The 19,609-nt window shown below is 42.8% G+C and overlaps 1 long non-coding RNA gene across 1 annotated transcript in view; it reads left to right on the plus strand.

The window, feature by feature from the left end:
• Window positions 1-19,177, plus strand: part of LOC147035823 (uncharacterized) — a 19,546-nt gene extending 369 nt beyond the window's left edge. Inside the window, exons 2-3 of the long non-coding RNA XR_015062836.1 lie at window positions 875-998; window positions 18,979-19,177. This is a non-coding gene — a long non-coding RNA (uncharacterized LOC147035823). The remainder of the gene's footprint in view (window positions 1-874; window positions 999-18,978) is intronic.
• Window positions 19,178-19,609: the final 432 nt, after the last annotated feature.

The raw sequence follows: 19,609 nt of genomic DNA on the forward strand, positions 1-19,609 counted from the left end.
GGTAGAAATGATGTTCGACGTGACTGTGTTCGTAATTTAACCTGCTTACAAAACCCCAGGTTAATGGTTAGGATAGCTTACGAAACACACATATCCTACGGTATTTGATTCTTCAGCAAAATTACCCGAACTGCTTGTGGATCATTCAGAGCATCCATAGTGTTCCATAAAGTACATTTGTAGCGTGATTTCATTGCATTTCAATGGCCACAAGTCCTCACCTTGTCTCACAACTTACATGAGTTTTACACAATCCAACCATAATAATCAATCAATCAATCAATCAATCATATCAAATCAACTTATTCTGTTTTAAGGATTAAACTCACTGCCTCCTCGATGCATGTTCGACAATTTTATTTACCTACGACAGTTTCCTTGATACAGGAGGATGAGGAGATTGTGACCATACTCTGTGCAGAGTGTTAGTGTTGCTTCAGCAGTCTCCTTGGCTCTTGGGCACAATCCTGGATGGCTCGCCACTCTGACACAGTTTACCAGCATGCTGGCATTCATTTTGCCGACCTCGGAAAGATGACAGTCCGAGTTCACCCCACCTGGCATTAATTCAAAAGCTGAGCGGGATTTGAATTCAGGACCCTCGGATCCAAAGCCCACCACCCAAACCATTAAGCCAACACCAGGCATAGCTGCAGTAACATTTTTGCCAAAGTCTTTCACGAACCGGCTGTCCATACCTGACATTTGATTGAAGGTGTCACAGGAATGTGGGATTTATTGGTTCATGGTTTGGCATTCGACATTTCCGCATTGTGTGTCTGCTTTTGGGCTCCCTCCCGTGCATAGCACTGGTACCTCGCAAGTAATATATTTATATTTATCGATATTTTCAATGAATTTTTTGTTGTTTAAGGTTCCACGCTCTTTGTGCAGCAATTTCTGCCAACCTGGAACACGAAAGGCTACCCAGATTGGAAAGCCATTATGTTGTCATGATTGCATTTCTTGCCCACAAGTGCAATTCTCCAATGAAACAGGTAAAAGGGACATAGTTATCAATGGAATTAAAAAAGCCAACATCATAATTTTAATTTTAAAAAGTTAATAAATGATATCTTCTCAAGTTGTTCGTTTTGACATTTTCTTGCATTATTTTCTTCCTGCATTGCTGTATTTGTTGCAGGATATTCTTATATTATAGGTAATGTGCATTGTGATATGAAAGTGGCAATTAATTTTCATGGAGCCATGTGGAAATGTGTGGAACTGAACCTTGTTACTCCAAATGGTTTATATTATATCTACATTGCATTTCAGGTGATCCAGAACATTGCAAGTCAGGAGTGCGAATGTATGTGTGTTGTGGTTTGTAATCTCCATGTGCGGGTTTCCGAAGGTGAAACGGAGTCCTCCTCCCAGGTCTCAAAATATCCATCGTCATGAGTGTGTGTGTGTGTGTGTGTGTGTGTGTGTGTGTGTGTGTGTGTGTGTGTGTGTGTGTGTGTGTGTGTGTGTGTGTGTGTGTGTGTGTGTGTGTGTGTGTGTGTGTGTGTGTGTGTGTGTGTGTGTGTGTGTGTGTGTGTGTGTGTGTGTGTGTATAATACATATTCGTGTGGTTTGCTTTCACATTGTCAGCAAGAACGAACTGGGTTTCAGATATGCAGTCGGTACATGGTAAATTGAAGCTTTATGATTGCAGGCAACCATCATGATTATAGGCAAGCATTATTTCACAGTTTCCAGTGATAGAAATTATAGTTTTCAAAATCCAGATAACAACTGTTGTTTTTATTTCACAGTATACTGTCATATAAATTACAATACAGTTTCCAGTTATAGAAATTATAATTTTCAAATGCTAGATATCAATTGTGGTATTTATTTCACAGTTTATAGTTATATAAATTACAACACATGTTACAGTTGGACAAATAACAATTTTCAAATGCTGATATCAATTTTGGTATATATTTCACAGTTTACAGTTATATAAGTTACAATACATGTTAAAGTTATATAAATTACAATTTTCAAATGCTTGATATCAATTGTGTTTTATATTTCACAGTTTACAGTTAAAGAAATTAGAGACAGTTTACAGTGATAGAAATTACAATTTTCAAATGATAGATATCACTTGAGGTTTGTATTTCACAGTTTACAGTTACAGAAATTACAATGCCTGTTAAAGTTATATAAATTACAATTTTCAAATGGTACATATCAATTGTGTTTTTTATTTCACAGTTTACAGTTAAAGAAATTAGAGACAGTTTACAGTGATAGAAATTACAATTTTCAAATGATAGATATCACTTGAGGTTTGTATTTCACAGTTTACAGTTACAGAAATTACAATGCCTGTTAAAGTTATATAAATTACAATTTTCAAATGGTAGATATCAATTGTCGTTTTTATTTCACAGTTTACAGTAATAGAAATAACAATTTTCAAATGCTAGATATGAACTTTTTTTTATTTCACAGTTTACAGCTATATAAATTGAAATTTTCAAATGTGATGTATCAATTGTGAGTTTTATTTCACAGTTTACAGATATATAAATTGGAATTTCCCAATAGTAGATATCAACTTTGGTTTTTATTTCACAGTTTACAGGTATATAAATTACAATTTTCCATAGGTAGTTATCAATTGTGTGTTTTATTTCACAGTTTACAGTTATATAAATTACAATACATGTTACCGTTGGAGAAATTGCAATTTTCAAATGCTTGATATCAATTGTGGTTTTCATTTCACAGTTTACACTTTACAGTAATAGAAATTACAATTTTCAAATGCGAGATATCAACTTTTTTATTATTTCACAGTTTACAGTGATATAAATTGCAATTTTCCAATGCTAGATATCAACTTTAGTTTATATTTCACAGTTTACAGGTATATAAATTACAATTTTCAAATGTGAGTTATCATTTGTGAGTTTAATTCACAGTATACAGTTGTATAAATTGCAATTTTACAATGCTGTATATCAACTTTAGTTTTTAATTCACAGTTTACAGGTATATAAATTACAATTTTCAAATGCTAGTTATCAATTGTGAGTTTACTTCACAGTTTACAGTGATATAAATTACAATTCAGTCTACAGTTGGAGAAAGTACAATTTTCAAATGCTTGATAGCAATTGTGGTTTTTATTTCACAGTTTACCGTAATAGAAATTACAGTTTTCAAATGCTCGATATCAACTTATTTTGTATTTCACAGTTTACAGTTATATAAATTGCAATTTTCAAATGCGAGCTATCAATTGTGAGTTTTGTTTCATAGTTTACAGTTATAGAAATTACAATTCAGTTTACAGTTGGAGAAATAAAAAAATTCAAATGCTAGACATTAACTTTATATTATTTCACAGTTTACAGATATATAAATTGCAATTTCCCAATGCGCAATATCAACTTTGGTTTTTATTTCACAGTTTACAGGTATATAACTTAAAATTTTCCAATCCTAGTTATCAATTGTGAGTTTTATTTCACAGTTTACAGTTATATAAATTACAATACATGTTACCGTTGGAGAAATTACAATTTTCAAATGCTTGATATCAATTGTGAGTTTTATTTCACAGTTTACAATGATAGAAATTACAATTCAGTTTACAGTTGGAGAAATTACAATTTTCATATGCTTGATAGCAATTGTGGTTTTTATTTCACAGTTTACAGTCATATAAATTACAATTTTAAAACGCTAGAAATCAACTTTTTTATTATCTCACAGTTTACAGTTAGATACATTGCAATTTTCCATTGCTAGATATCAACTTTTGTTTATATTTCACGGTTTACAGGCATATAAATTGCAATTTTCAAATACCAGTTATCAATTGTGAGTTTTATTTCACACTTTAAAGTTATATAAATTAAAATACATGTTACCATTGGAGAAATTACAATTTTCAAATGCTAGATATCAATTGTGGTTTAGATTTCACAGTTTGCAGTAATAGAAATTAAAATTTTCAAATGCTAGATATCAACTTATTTTTATTTCATAGTTTACATTTATAAAAATTACAATTTTCCAATGCTAGTTATCAATTGTGAGTTTTATTTCACAGTTTACAGTTATAGAAATTACAATTCAGTTTACAGTTGGAGAAATAATAATTTTCAAATGCTAGATATCAATTGTGGTTTTTGTTTTACAGTTTATAGTCATATAAATACAATACAGTTAGGGTGTTAGAAATTGCAGCACAGTTTAGAGTTATAGAAATTACAATTTTCAAATGTTTGATATCAATTGTGGTTTGTATTTCACAATTTGCAGTTGTAGAAATTCCAATTTTCAAATGTTAACAGTTTCATTGGAGCAATTATTACATTTATTTGTTTGTGCATTCAAAGAAGCTGTCGGTGTACAATGTTTGCAGCATTGGCAACATTGCTCTTTATTCTCCTTGTAGGTACCAGTACATGAATGGTTTTCGAGTTTCTAATCCATCCCAAGCTTACATACAATTGTCTGTGTGAAAACACATCCTCTCATCTGTCAAGTCCCACATGGCTCAACGTTTGTCCCTGTGATTTATTGATTGTAAATTCATATTCTAGTTTGAATGGAACTGCCTCCTCAGTATCTCAATGCCATTGTTTCCAGCCTGGAATTTAAAATGTATTCTGGGTATAAGCATTGTTTTCCTTGACAGTACCGATCAGTTGCAGAGGTGGCATTAGGGACCTCCAGCTCACCTGCAGTGAGCACAACAAGGCTGCACTTATTTTCAGATATTTTCATTGATGGACACTTTCTGACAGTTCTGTGGTTTTTCCACTCTGTCAGCTTTGATGTCTATTGGCAAGCAAATTTTCAGCTTTCTCTGTCAATCGGAACGTCCGAAACAGTAATATCAATCAGTCAGAGGGGAAGTGAGTAGCTTGAATGAGCGTTACATATTAGATACAAGCAAATAAATCCTGTTGCTTCGCTGATGGGTATATTAATGGAGTGGTGGGAGAGAAAGAGGAAGGAAGAGAGAGGTGGGATGGGAGGAGGGAGGGGAGCAGTAGAGGAGAGAGGAGGAGAGATAGAGGGGGGAGAGGGGAGAGGGAGAGGGGAGAGAGGAGCGGAGAGGGGAGGGAAGAGAGAGGAGGGGAGACAGGAAAGAGGAGGGGAGACAGGAGAGGGGATGGAGGAGGAGAGAGAGGAGGGAGACAGGAGAGGGTGAGCAGGCAGAGTGGAGGGAGTGAGGAGGGAACGAGGATGCATGGGGAACTAGGAGGTGGTGAGGAAGGGGGACATAAGCACGGAGAGCAAGGAAGGGGGCAGGGAGACACCTCACCAATTGTCACTATACACTCTGAGAGGTGGTGGGGGGGGATGAGAGAGAAGGATGAGGCAGAGAGGATGAGGGCAATGGGGGGAAGTGGAAAGGAGGTTTGGGAGGAGGTAAACATGAGGGAAGTGTGTTATGGACTTGCATTTGTGAGGGGGACTTGAGGGGCAAAATGTGGGGAGGGGTTCTCGTCTTGTGTTTGGTATTGGGCCTTGGTGTGTCGGAAAAGATTCAACAAAATGGGGTATGTTAAAACAGCACATTAATAGAGCATGCAGAGACCACCTGGAGATGTCCATGGGGGTGGAATGGGAGGGCTTGAGATGAGGTAAGCAGAAGGTGAGGTGAGGGTTGGGGTGGGGTGAGGGTGGAGGGTTGGGTCATAGGGGGAGGAGGGAGGGGTGTAAGAGAGAGAGGGAGAGGGGTGGGAGAGAAAGGGAGATGAGAAAGAGGGAGAGGGGGGGGAGAGAAGCGGGAGAGGAGGGTTGGGGTGAGGGGGAGAAGGGAAGGGAAGTGATAGGGAGAGGGGCGAGAAAGGGAGAGGGTGAGAGAGGCAGACTTGTGGGAGAGGGAGAGAGAAGGTGGAGAGGAGAGGCGGGATCCGGAAGATGTGACGCCCAATTTCACATCCCTCCCATAGACGGCACACACATTGATGAATCACCCTGCCTGTGAAACACAGGGATAACAGTTTATAGCTGGGATGAGATCCGAACCAAGACTTGACAGAAAAGAGTGAGCGTGAGTACCTCTTGGCTGTCCTGCTGTTGTGTGGGGATTCATTGCTTTGTATTTTGGGGCCACTAAAAACATTATTCAATTATATCTTGAACTCATTCTAATCTTCTAATTTACTTTGCCTTTCTAACTCCAGAGATGCCCCCACAGTGGACTGAGCCATGATGCTGCCATTAAAGCTTGTAGACATTGAAGTTTGAGGAGCACTCGCTAAGTGGGTTAAGCACTCATGCAAACACTCCAACGAAACGGTTGAAGAAACTTTAATAAACAGGCATGCAACCCCCCCCCTTTACTAAACCAATTCTACCCATTTGTTCCATGTTCAAGTGTGTTGTTGACACACCTCTTCATGCTTGCATAAGCAGCAACATTTGTCCCCCTCTGGTCAGCTCACACCCAATCAGACTTGTTCATGCTACACTCCGCGGAAGCCATTTTAAATTCAAAACTAACCAATCAGTTCTTAACAGCCCCCTCACCCCAATAAAAACGAAAAACTCCTGCCCCACATACACATTCCTCCATCCTCCTCATAGTCCATGCTAATCATGCATTTGCACTTGTGATAGACTCTACATTTCACTCACAAATGTGCATGGATTCTTGGTGGCACACTCAACTTTACCCACACCTGCACTGCACGGCAAATCCCATAGCACTGCAACATGTCCATTCCCCGTGTGCCGGAACATATGTTTCGCAAGACTGCAGTGCCACCTCAGCCACAGCACCACATACTGTTGTGGTGCCGGGAATCGATGGCGAGCACGATAGCTGGTTGAAGCAGTAGAGTCGGCTCCACTGAACACACCGGAATTTAGGTCGTGACTCTCGGATAAGTTCGGAAGGCATGGGTCCCTTACAGGACCATTAATCGCCAATAATTTGACGGCGTGGGGTAGATTTAATTGCCAAACTTCAATATACCTAATTACCCACGCGGCAAAGCTACCGGGGAATTCACACCCTCGACAGACATCGAGCGAGATGAGCCGTTACCGTGCTCGAACCGTGTGTAACCCGAGCGGATGATTACCAAGGCCCGTCGGTCCAAATGAACAATTTACTGCTTCACTATTTCTCAACACATACCGTGCTAAGCCAATAAAAGAAATGACAGGGAACGAGCTGGGACATTCAACAATAGGGAAATTTATTTACAATAATTAGGGGACGAGGGGAGCACGTAAGGGCAGAGTTATCCGAATAAAGAATTGAACCAAATGCACAAGCAATTCCTTAAACAATTCTAGTTAGAGAAAGGGCCCATGAACACACACACATGCACACACAAATACCCCAGAAAGAGATTGACCTCGAGGTCTTTATTGCCCCTTCAGCTTGGGATGGAAGACGAGCTGAGGCAAGAGAATGTGGCTGGCTACCTGGCCTCGTTCGCATGGCTGGACGACCGCACCTTCCCATAGCATCAGGCACCAAAGAATGGACCAGGGCAGCTGAACCCAGAGGAGGCAAGACGAGGTGATCTCCCGTGATGAGATGGTGGACCGCTTGTTGTAATGCGCCAGACGAGATGCATCGGATGCGCGGGATACAGTCAGCCGCAGACCTAGACAGAACAGCACTCGAGCAGACAGGATGCAATCATCAATCTTTTCCCGTCGTTTTGGGGGTGGGGTCTGCTCCCCCGTCACCTGCTCCCATTGGGTGGACGGCGTGTCGTGGCTCTGCCTTCTTTAAAAGGACCACCCTGGATTTGGTCCGCACTTCGCCCATTGGGCGGAAAATGTCGCATACACTTATTTGGCGCAAATCCAGAACGAAGCGCTCTGTGCCTGTATTCAGGGCCAAGTCAGTGCGAAATGCTTCATAACCATATTTACTGCTAAATCCACACCGCCTGGGGCATGGAGTTCTGCCCACACACACGCCAGCATGCCAGCGAGTGTGCAAAGAGCGCATACAATGCCGTGAGCAGAGGGTTGTTGTTGTTGGGGTAAAAATCCTATCTATAAAATAACTTTACAGCGCATGTACACTGCATTCCTATTAGACATAGGGGAAAGGGAGCTATCTATCCACATGTAAACGAAATAACTGAGCTCCGGGGACCGGAATGTTCAGTGCTCATGGCTGCCAGATTCGTAACACTGGATTCTTGCTGGCACACTCAACTTTAGCCACACCTGCACTGCAAAGCACATCCCATAGCACTGCAACATGTCCATTCCCCATGTGCTGGAACATATGTTTCGCAAGACAGCCTTGCCACCTCAGCCAACGCACCACAAACCACGGGGCCACGCAGCAGTGGCCCAAGTGCAAGTTCAGTCCGCGAATCCCATGCATTGCACACATGAAACCAAGCTTGCAGGTCTGCACACCTTCCCATGCAGAGTCCCTTTGTAAATCCAAATCTACCCATTTGTACCACATTCGCATATGCTGTCTTCATATTTCGACCTTGCAGGAACTGCTGAATTTACCTTCCGATCGGGACACAAATTGTGTGCTTAATACTGATATTGACTGGAGGGCAATTGCCAAGTGGCTTCAGCACTCAAGCAAACACTCCAATGAAATGTTTAATAAGGAACAACAACAACTTATGCTTCAGTCACATTTGGCTCGGCGGCCGTAGGGTCTAAAATATATATGACCACTAGAAATTATTGGGCGGCCGCAGTATTTCCACAGTCACACAATGTAGCAGTCACATATGTTTTTATTTTTTGGGGAGCCGCAAGGGATATTTAGAAATTGTGGAGACAGAAAACGCTGGGGGTGCCGTACGGTCTTTGATTTGATGTCGCATGGTGACCTTCCGGCGTCCCTGCGGCAGCCATATAATTTTCAGGGCAGACGCAAGGTAGCCTCAAGGTGCCCGCAAGGCGACCGCAAGGGGGCCCTAAGGCGAACGTGCGGCCAGACGGATGGTAACGAGTGGGTATATATACCAGTTCTTTTTCATATGTATATCATATCTCATATCTGTCATATGAGACATATGTATGATCATATGTATGATCGCTTCTTTGGAGGCATGGTGATGTGTCTGGTATGAGCTGCTGGTGAAATGTGATGATGTGTGTGGCAAACACCTATACTCCGATCTCTAGAGGTAGCGCACGGTGGACGCACGGTCGACGCAGACTGCCACGGAGGCCATACGTAGGACGCACGGCGGGCGTAGGGGAACCGTGCGTCGACCCTGCATTGCCCACAGGTAGTCACACAGACCGCAAGGCCACCGTACGGTGAACACAGGGACGCCTTAGGACTACCCTACGGCGACCGTGGAAATAGTGTGGCCGCCGAAATTTTTTGGGGGTTGGCAAAATTCATTTTTCATTGATAAGAGCCTATGGCAGCCGCACGGATAACGCAAGCCCACCGTACGCCCAACATACGGTCGACGTGGAACACATCTACGTCATGGCTACGGCTTGTCGCATTGCTACGGCCAACCTAGAAATGAAAATAGTTATAACTCCGCGCTTTAATTCCACAGAGACCCCTACGGCCTGTAAAAGATAGCCATACAGCGTAGGGCCACCCTGAGGCCACCTCAGAAACTCTGCGACCGCCGGACGTTTCTGTCAATTCAGGGGGGTACAGCCGCCGTATCCTAACCGTAGAGCAAATGTGACTCATGCTTTCTGCTTCAGTCACATTTAGCTCGGCGGCAGTAGGGTCTAAAAAAATCTACAGCCACTAGCAATTATAGGGCGGCCGCAGTATTTCCACGGTCACACAATGTAGCAGTCACATATGTTTTTATGTTTTTGGTAGCCGCACGGGGTATTTATTAATTGTGGAGACCGAAAACGTGGGGGTGCCATACGGTCTTTGATTTAATGTCGCATGGTGACCTTAAGGCGTCCCTGTGGTGGCCATATAATTTTCAAGGCAGACGCAAGATAGCCTCAAGGTGCCCGCAAGGCGACCGCAGGGGGGCCCTAAGGCGATCGTGGAAATAGTGCAGCTGCCAAAATTTTTTGGGGGTTGGCAAAATTCATTTTTCATTGATAAGAGCCTACGGAAAATGCACGAATAACGCAAGCCCACCGTACGCCCTACTTACGGTCGATGTGGAACACATCTACGTCATGGCTACACTTGTCGAATTTTAGAAAGGACAAATTTTATAACTCCGCGCTTTAATTCCACGGAGACTTCGACTGCCTGTAAAAGATAGCCATACGGCATAGGGCCACCCTGAGGCCACCTAAGAAACTCTGTGGCCGCCACACGTTTCTGTCAATTCAGGGGGGGTACGGCCACCGTATCCTAGCCGTAGAACAAATGTGACTCATGGTTTAGGAAGCGATAGACAGTACAAAAATGTACAATTCAAAAAAACCCCACAAAAACTAAAACATCACCGATTTCATAACATTTTCAAATTTCACTCCAGATGTCTAGTTATTCAGTCCACATGATCTGATCCTCCAAACTAAAATTAATATTTTGATTATATAATTGAAATCATGCATGGAAGTAGATTGTGGAAAATTGCTTCAAATAAAGCATGAAATCGCTCCATTTCTGCAATTGAGAACTACAGCACTTAAAAAAGCAATGTATACAGCAAATTTTAGGTATGTGTGTGTGTATATATATATATATATATATATATATATATATATATATATATATATATATATATATATATATATATATATATATATATATATATATATATATATATATATACGGTCTTTGATTTGATGTCGCATGTATGTTGGGCGTACGGTATCGCAAGTCGCATATATATATATATATATATATATATATATATATATATATATATATATGTATATATATATATATATATATATATATATATATATATATATATATATATATATATATATATATATATATATATATATATATATATATATATATATATGTATATATATATTGTTGCGGGTCTGGCTGGTTCCGTTAATTCCCTTGACCCAATTGTCGTGAACGGGTGGTTAACCCCGACCAGGCCGGATTTTTCGAGTGGTTTTCCTTCGAGGCGAACACAGGGCTTCTGCCTGCTTGGTACGTTTGGCTTTTTAAGGATGTGATTCCTGCTATTGCTGGCTTGTCAATGCAAAAATGTAGGAAAAGGTCACAGGAGGTAATCACATACTGGGAAAAAATTAGTCCTAGACCCTACCTTATTAACACCATTCCACCCCCCCCCCATGTGTTGACAAGTAACACTTCAGCTCACAGTTTCCCTCTTTAATTTACATTGAGATGTCTCCTATGCATCCACTGAGCAAGCAACTCGATACAATCTTATCTTTCTTTTGAAATTCCTCAATCTACCCCTCAAACCTGAATCTACCCTGAAATTCCTCAATCTACCCCTGAAATTCCTCAATCAACCGTAATAATATCTTTGAGGAATTCGATGATATGAGTGATGAAAGTGAAAAAATAAAATTGAGCACTATATCATGAAGAAACTGTTGCAGCCTGCTCCAAGTCAAGGCATTGTTCAGCAGGCCCAAAACAATGGCAAATTCAGACCCAAGCAAGGGAGAGCGAGGTGACCGAGGATGTGCCTTGATTAAGTCTTGTAAATGCTTCCTTTTATTTTGAGTGGTAGTTTTTTGAGCGGTAGCGGTAATTAACCGGGGACCTCGCCAATAGATGGCAAGACACTTATTAATTCAGCCGAGGAACTGTACAGTCACGAGCATGGTCGAAAGCTGTTTGAACCACAATCCAACTTTTAACCTGCTACCAGCCTAAACCAACAAATGAAACATGATCTGCAGAATTCCCTGCAAGACCAGGTATCGAAAATAATAAATGTAAGCGTGTGTCAGTCCGTCAGTCAGACTGTCTCCTCCATAACTCCAAAAACATGAAACCAAGCAGCCTGAAACTTTGCATGTGTATGAAGGGACCTCCAACGTAGTGCGTGAATAAAAAATTGTTGTTTGGGTTAATTTAAGCACCCCTTTTGAAGATAATTAACGGCCTTATTTAATTATCCTTTATCAGGGCACCCCCGAGGGTGCCCCCGAGGCACCCCTCTGTCTTGTTTGCTCGGGTCTTAATTCGCCTTTTTGTTCGGCCTGCTCAACAATGCCTTAACCTGGAAGAGGTTGCAATGGTTTCTTAATGATAAAGTGAGAAATTTTTATTTTTTTCACTTTCCTCAGTGATTTCATCAAATGCCTGATCTTCATACCTACAAACTACTTTTAAATTGTTTTTATCAGTACTATAGTTTTCAAATTCAGAGCTTTGAAAAATTTAATGCATTATACGATGCACTTTTCCATGATCTAATCTCACGGACTAATTAAAGTATATCATCGAAATATATGACTGGTGTTGGCGTAAAAGTTAGGGTGGTGGGCTTGGGATTCAAGGATCCTGAGTTCAAATCCTGCTCATTTGTTGAAGTAATGTCAGTTGGGGTTGACTCTGGTTGTCGTTCTTCTTGCTGTTATCCTGTGTTGGAATGGTGACATGTCCAGGATTGTGTCAAATCGCCAAGGAGACTGCTCAGGCAGCAACAATGCTCTGCCCAGAGTATTGTTTCAATGGATGGATGGATGCATAGAAATATGATTTCAGCTTTGAGGATTGAATATCATCTGGATTAAATAAATGTTGAAATCTGGAGTGAAATCTGATAATTTAAAGAAATAACAAGTCTAATAACTTAGGCTATGTACCTTATAACTTTAAGCAAGCAAGGCTGTGGTCTCTCCTTCTCCATCCATAAACAACAACAAAATGTGAAATTGCCAAGGCATTGAACTTTTCTTTTTCTGTTGTTTGGAGAATTATATTGAGTGAAGAAAAGATTGAGGAATGAGCCAAAATTAACCAGCTTCATTTAGCAGGTTTCATTGAGTGCAACAAAAATAATTTAATTCAGTGCAACAAAAACAATTAACCAGTGGGATTGACGTGAAAGCAGCTGTGGCTGGCTTATCCATTGGGAATTTCCTGAATTAGGATGACAAAATAATTTAAATTAAAGATCAAATTAAAAGAAAGAACGAACATTCACATAATGGGAGGATTAGGGTGAGTGAAGCAACATATCAGGTTGAGTCAAGCAACTTTGAAAAATTCCCACTCAATTTACTTTCTGTCAGAAATTCATTCTTCCTATATTACATTTGAAAAATCAATGGGATTTTGAAGTTTGATTGAAATCATGTTTTGCAGGAACACATTGATGATGTCAATACAAAACATTATCTTTGACTGCCCCTCCCTTTCCTTCCTCATTCTTCCTCATTCCTCCTCCATTTTAGCTCCCCCCTCATCCTTGCTCCTCCTCATTCTCCCACCCCACTTGCTCCTCTCTCTCTCTCTCTCTCTCTCTCTCTCTCTCTCTCTCTCTCTCTCTCTCTCTCTCTCTCTCTCTCTCTCTCTCTCTCTCTCTCTCTCTCTCTCTCTCTCTCTCTCTCTCTCTCTCTCTCTCTCTCTCTCTCTCTCTCTCTCTCTCTCTCTCTCTCTCTCTCTCTCTCTCTCTCTCTCTCTCTCTCTCTCTCTCTCTCTCTCTCTCTCTCTCTCTCTCTCTCTCTCTCTCTCTCTCTCTCTCTCTCTCTCTCTCTCTCTCTCTCTCTCTCTCTCTCTCTCTCTCTCTCTCTCTCTCTCTCTCTCTCTCTCTCTCTCTCTCTCTCTCTCTCTCTCTCTCTCTCTCTCTCTCTCTCTCTCTCTCTCTCTCTCTCTCTCTCTCTCTCTCTCTCTCTCTCTCTCTCTCTCTCTCTCTCTCTCTCTCTCTCTCTCTCTCTCTCTCTCTCTCTCTCTCTCTCTCTCTCTCTCTCTCTCTCTCTCTCTCTCTCTCTCTCTCTCTCTCTCTCTCTCTCTCTCTCTCTCTCTCTCTCTCTCTCTCTCTCTCTCTCTCTCTCTCTCTCTCTCTCTCTCTCTCTCTCTCTCTCTCTCTCTCTCTCTCTCTCTCTCTCTCTCTCTCTCTCTCTCTCTCTCTCTCTCTCTCTCTCTCTCTCTCTCTCTCTCTCTCTCTCTCTCTCTCTCTCTCTCTCCATGCACACAAAGATGACTCCAATGAAGTGCATGAGTGATAATTGGGTGGGTTTTTTATTTATTACAGCAACCTTTTAGAAGATAATTTACGACCTTATTCAATTATATCCATTACCATGCGCAACTTCGGCCACCTTGCTCTCGATGGGGTCTTGAGGCAAATTCAGTTACCTCACTTGGGTTTAAATCACCATTTTGTTTGGCCTACTCAACAATGCCTTGAGCTGGAACAGGCCACAATGATTTCTTCACTCTAAAGTTCTTTTTTCTTCACTTTCCTCACATATCATAGAATGACTGATCATCATACCGCCAAACTGCTCGATATATTGCAATGTTTATGAATGCCAGGAGATGCCAGTGTTCGTCGCTTTATTTCAATTTCCCCACATGCCATAACTTCGAGTATCTCTCAAAGTAAGCTGAATTCCAAAATTTCAGCTCCAGAATTGAACTAATTAGCAGTTCTGATTGCAAAAAAAGTGTTCATTTGTCCAATTCGGACATTGCTTTGGCGTTTCCAGGAGCATGTGTTTATATGAGTGATTGGCAATTGGTAATCGCTTGCCAAGCCAGGCGTTCAGTTGGTGTGCTTGCATGAATTCTTATTCCCCTTTGCAAGCGCTCACCAAGCTTCTTGGTTTTTCTTTCTTTTCAAAGCCACCAGAAGTAAGACCCATCACACGCTGAAGGAAATACCAATCTTTGCATAATTGGAAAAAAAAATGCAATAAAAATTAACTTTCCCCCTTTAAAAATCGAACGAATTTATGATTGAAATATGAGCTGCTTTACTCGAATTCGTTTCTCACCTGTGTTGCAAGCAGAGCGAACTGCTTTGTGATGCTTTATAAAGGCAATGTATAATCAGCGTTTTCTGACTCTACACAGGATGAGAAATGGTATGAATTACACTCGCATTATTATTATCCTCCCCCCTTCTGAGCACCCCCTCTTCCTCACCCCTCCTCCCTCTGCTCACTCCCCCTATCTCTCTCCTTCCCCCCTCCCATTCTCTCTCTCTCTCTCTCTGCCCCCCCTCTCCTCCCACCTTTCTCTCCCCCTCTATCCTTCATCTATCCTTCCCCTCCCTCACTCTCCTGCATTCGAATTGAACGAACCGGAGGTGTCGTCTACCAGACGGCGGTCTCCTTGGGTTAACCTGAGGCGGTCCCTTCGGGTGGGTGCCTGGAATGTCCTATCCCTAAGAGAGGATGATCACCTGTCTCTCTTATCATCTGAGCTCAAGCGTTTGGACATCGGGATTGCAGCTCTATCTGAGGTCCGGAGACCGGATTGCGGCGAGATAATGGTGGGTGGTTACTCCTACTATTGGTCTGGTCGCTTTGATGGTTACCATACCCAAGGAGTTGCTGCAGCTGTGTCCAATAAGCTGACCCCAATGATAATTGAGGTAACACCTTTCAACGAGCATATTATGAGATTAAGGATTCGTCACTCCTTAGGTGTAATTTCCCTGGTCTCTGTTTATGCTCCGACTGAGGCGAGTGATCTCACCGTGAAGGATGCATTCTACACCACACTCGAGTCTGTGGTTGATCAGTGCCCCAGACGAGATACACTTCTAGTCTTGGGGGATTTCAATGCATCGACTGGAACTGATAGGGATGGTTATGAGGTGTGTGTTGGTCCCCATGGGTCAGGAACTATGAACCAGAATAGCACTAAGTTCCTTGACTTTGCAAGAAGTCATGGACTTAGGGTGGCTGGTTCATGGTTTCAGCGCCCACAAGCTCATCGCTGGACTTGGTATTCCAACGCTGGCAGTGTGGCAAAGGAGATTGACCATGTCCTCATTGACGGTCGTTGGAGGATGATCCAGAACTGCTGGAGTGCTCATTCCTCAATACTGACCACAGGCTTGTTGTAGCAACTCGAAAGCTGCACCTTAAATCCTGGAGAATGGTACCATCCCAGCCTAGGCTGGATGTTGCCAAGCTCAGGGATGACATAGTAGCTGAGGAGTTTGCAAACAGGCTGAGTGGACACTTGGGGGGTCTGGGTGCTTTGGGGGGTCCTGAAGAGTTGTGGAGCGCCTTCAAGACCACTGTCCTTGATGTTGCCGGTGGATGCCTTGGAGCTCACCGCAAGCCAAAAAAGAATTTTGTCTCTCAAGGGACACTGGATACCATTGACCAGAGTCGCAGGGCCAGGCTGAATGGCAGAGCTGAGCTGTTCAGGGAGCTGAGGCGTAAAACTGTACGTGCACTGAGGGTGGACAAGGAGGCCTATGTGCGAGGAATCTGTGAGGGGGTAGAGCATCACCTGTGGACAGGTGATTCTCGTCCCGCTTACAGGGGAATTCGCGCATTACGTTCATCCAAGCCCATCCCTCGGAGCACTGCAGTTCGAGCAGAGAGTGGTAGGCTCTTGACAGAGGAGTCTGAGGTGAAGGCCCGCTGGGCCCGTTACTTTGAGCGGTTGTACCAGGCTGATCCCCCAGCTGTCGAGTTGGACGTCAAGGGTGTTACAATCCCTGTTGCTGACCCTCGAATCAAATGTGGTCCACCTTCGCTTGTGGAAACACGGGCTGCAGTGAACCAGTTGAAACGGGGCAAAGCTCCAAGGATCTGTGGCATCCATGCCGAACTTCTCAAGGCTGGTGGAAATGCTGCACTCGTGTCGTTGCATGCAGTTTTGTGCTCTGCCTGGAACACAGGCATCATCCCAACTGACTGGAAGAGGGGCCTTGTTGTCCCTCTCTGGAAAGGAAAGGGTGATCGCCAAGACTGCAACAACTACCGAGGGGTGACGCTGCTCTCAGTGCCGGGCAAGGTCTTTGCTCGGATAATTCTTGATAGGGTTCGCCACCATCTGCTTGAGCACCAGCGTCCAGAGCAGTCAGGCTTTACACCAAAGAGGTCAACGATTGACCATATCCTTGCACTTCGTGTCCTCACCGAACACAGATGAGAGTTTCGGCAGGGGCTGCTTGCAGCCTATGTTGATCTCTGTAAAGCGTTCGATTCAGTGAATCGGGATGTCCTCTGGAGGATTCTTGGTCTTCGTGGGGTGCCACAAAAACTGATCGATCTGATGTCTGAACTCTACTCTGGTACTGAGATTGCTGTGAAGTGTGGTGATACCATCTCTGACTTATTTCCAGTTGTTACTGGAGTTCGTCAGGGATGTGTACTTGCCCCCACACTTTTCAGCACTAATATGGACTGGATTTTAGGGAGGATGTCAGAGAGATCGAGTTGCGGTGCATCGTTTGGGAATGTCAAGATCTCGGACCTTGATTTTGCAGATGATGCAGTCATCTTTGCGGAGACTTTAGACATCCTCTTGGGGGCCCTCGAGGTGCTGAATGAGGAGTCGTAGCCATTGGGATTACGGGTTTCTTTGGTCAAAACTAAGATCCAGGCTTTCGGTGACATCTTGGATGCTGCTGTCCTGTCTGTGTCTGTTTGTGGTGAGGATGTTGAGGTCGTGGAGAGATTCTCTTACCTTGGCAGTGATATTCATGTCTCTGCTGGCTGCGAGTCAGAGGTCAATAGACGTCTGGGTCGGGCCTGTGGAGTCATGGATTCACTGGATCATGGGGTGTGGCGCTGCCGGTACCTGTGCGGGAGGACAAAAGTCCGAGTCTTCAGGTCCTTGATACTTCCAGTCTTGCTCTATGGGTGCGATACTTGGACTCTGACCAAGGATCTGAGACAGAGACTTAATTCCTTTGGTACCAGGTCTCTTGGGAGAATCCTTGGCTATCGCTGGTCGGATTTTGTGTCCAACGAGTGGTTGCTGAGAGAGACTCGGATGAGATTTGTTACCTGCATAGTCCGTGAGCGTCAGTTGCGGCTGTATGGACATATGGCTCGTTTTCCTGACGCTGATCCTGCTCACCAGATTCTCTCAGCGAGGGAGTCTCATGAGTGGAGGAGGCCAGTGGGCCGACCACGTGCCTCATGGTTGCAGCAGGTTGACCATCATCTCAAGGAGATGGGGATGGGCCTGGCATCTGCCTAGGGATGGCCAGACGGAGGCCCCTGGAGTACCGACGGAAAGTGGACGCAGCGACGCGCTGTTCTGGCACATGCTCCCATACCTGAGCTGACCTGAACCGGAGGGGAGCACAGGTCGCTACATGTATGAGGATGCATGCAGGCAAGCCTTTGCCAGGTCGATGGTGTGGCTTTTTATTGCTCCTGCCAGGATTTATATGGACACTGTGGTTAAAAAGGAAATCGTCCTGTTCGGGTGAGTTTTATATGCCCTTTCTTTCCCCTCAGTCAGGTCAGATTAGATCTGTGACTTACTGCAGATACCAAATTTGGAACATCACCAGTGAGGAAAGTTGTGATCACCTTTCAACAAAATTGTTTGAGAGTTTTCTGAGAAGATAGCAAATACCTCTTTTGGGGAGCAACTACTCCAACACCCCTGTACACCCCAATTATTTTCATGGTATGAAGAGTCTTTGGTACTTTACGGGTGATGAAGGTCGTGGTCAAGTTTCATCAAAAGTGTGCGTGTAGTTTTGGAGATGAAAGCAAATACATATTTTGGGGGGGAACTCTCCAAACCCTTCCACACAATTATACTGCAATTTTTCTTCTGTCGTGAAGAAACTTTGGTACATCATGGTTGATGAAAGTTGCAGTTAAGTTTCATTGGAATGGTGTGTCTCATTTTAGAAAAGAACCAAATACTTATTTATGGTTGGCAACCCCCCCCCCCCACCTAATAAACTCCCTCTTTAGACACACTCAGATCCCGATTTTTTTATTTTTTATTTTAATGCCATGAAAAACTTTGGTACATATAGGGTCCTGAAGGTTGTGGTAAATTTTCATCAAATTTTCATCATATGTGTAGTTTCAGAGAAGTAGATGCAAGTATTTGTGGATGGACGGATGAATAGACAAACGGACGGACGAGCGGACGAGGTACCATCCCATCAGTTCCCTGGAACTGGGAACTCTGTTCCAGGTCAGCTAAAAATCATGTTTTTGTTTTAGATTCTCAAGAATGCTTCCAATGCCCCAAATACTTTTGGCCAACTAAACATCGGGATGCTTGTATACTTATGGCTGAAGAATTTCTACCTTTATATGATCCAGTGACGATCACTCTGTTGGTCCTTTCACTCATTGGAATATCGTTTGTGTCTGTGGTTTTGGCGATGATGTACACACAACGTGAACTCCCTTTGATGAATGATGAAAATTTTGAAGTGAATCTCCTTCTCCTTGTGGCTTTAGGAGGATCCTTTGTGAGTGCTTTGGTTTTTATTGGGAAACCAACAGATAACGTGTGCAGTTTACGGGAAACGTTTCCCTGTGTCATGATTTCATTGGCCATAACCTGCCTGCTGGCTAAATGTACAAGAATTGTCGTTGCTTTGGAAGGTATTGTTTGAATGTTGGTTTTTATTTCAGGATTATGTTAACAAATTCTGATGATATGCAGAATATGAGGTTGTAAAAGACCAAACATCATCAAAACAAACATATAACATGCACACTTGTATTTAGAGATTGTTACCTGTGGGAGTGAATGCGTTTTTCTCTGCCGATGATCCTATGTCTGAGATTTATTACTTATATTTTAATCTCTTGTAATTCAGAGAGGGCTTCGATGATTGTCAGT

This window comes from Eptatretus burgeri, chromosome 1, assembly GCF_056783735.1.
Source record: "Eptatretus burgeri isolate ZD-2024b chromosome 1, Ebu_testis_v1, whole genome shotgun sequence".
Classification (NCBI taxonomy): domain Eukaryota; kingdom Metazoa; phylum Chordata; class Myxini; order Myxiniformes; family Myxinidae; genus Eptatretus; species Eptatretus burgeri.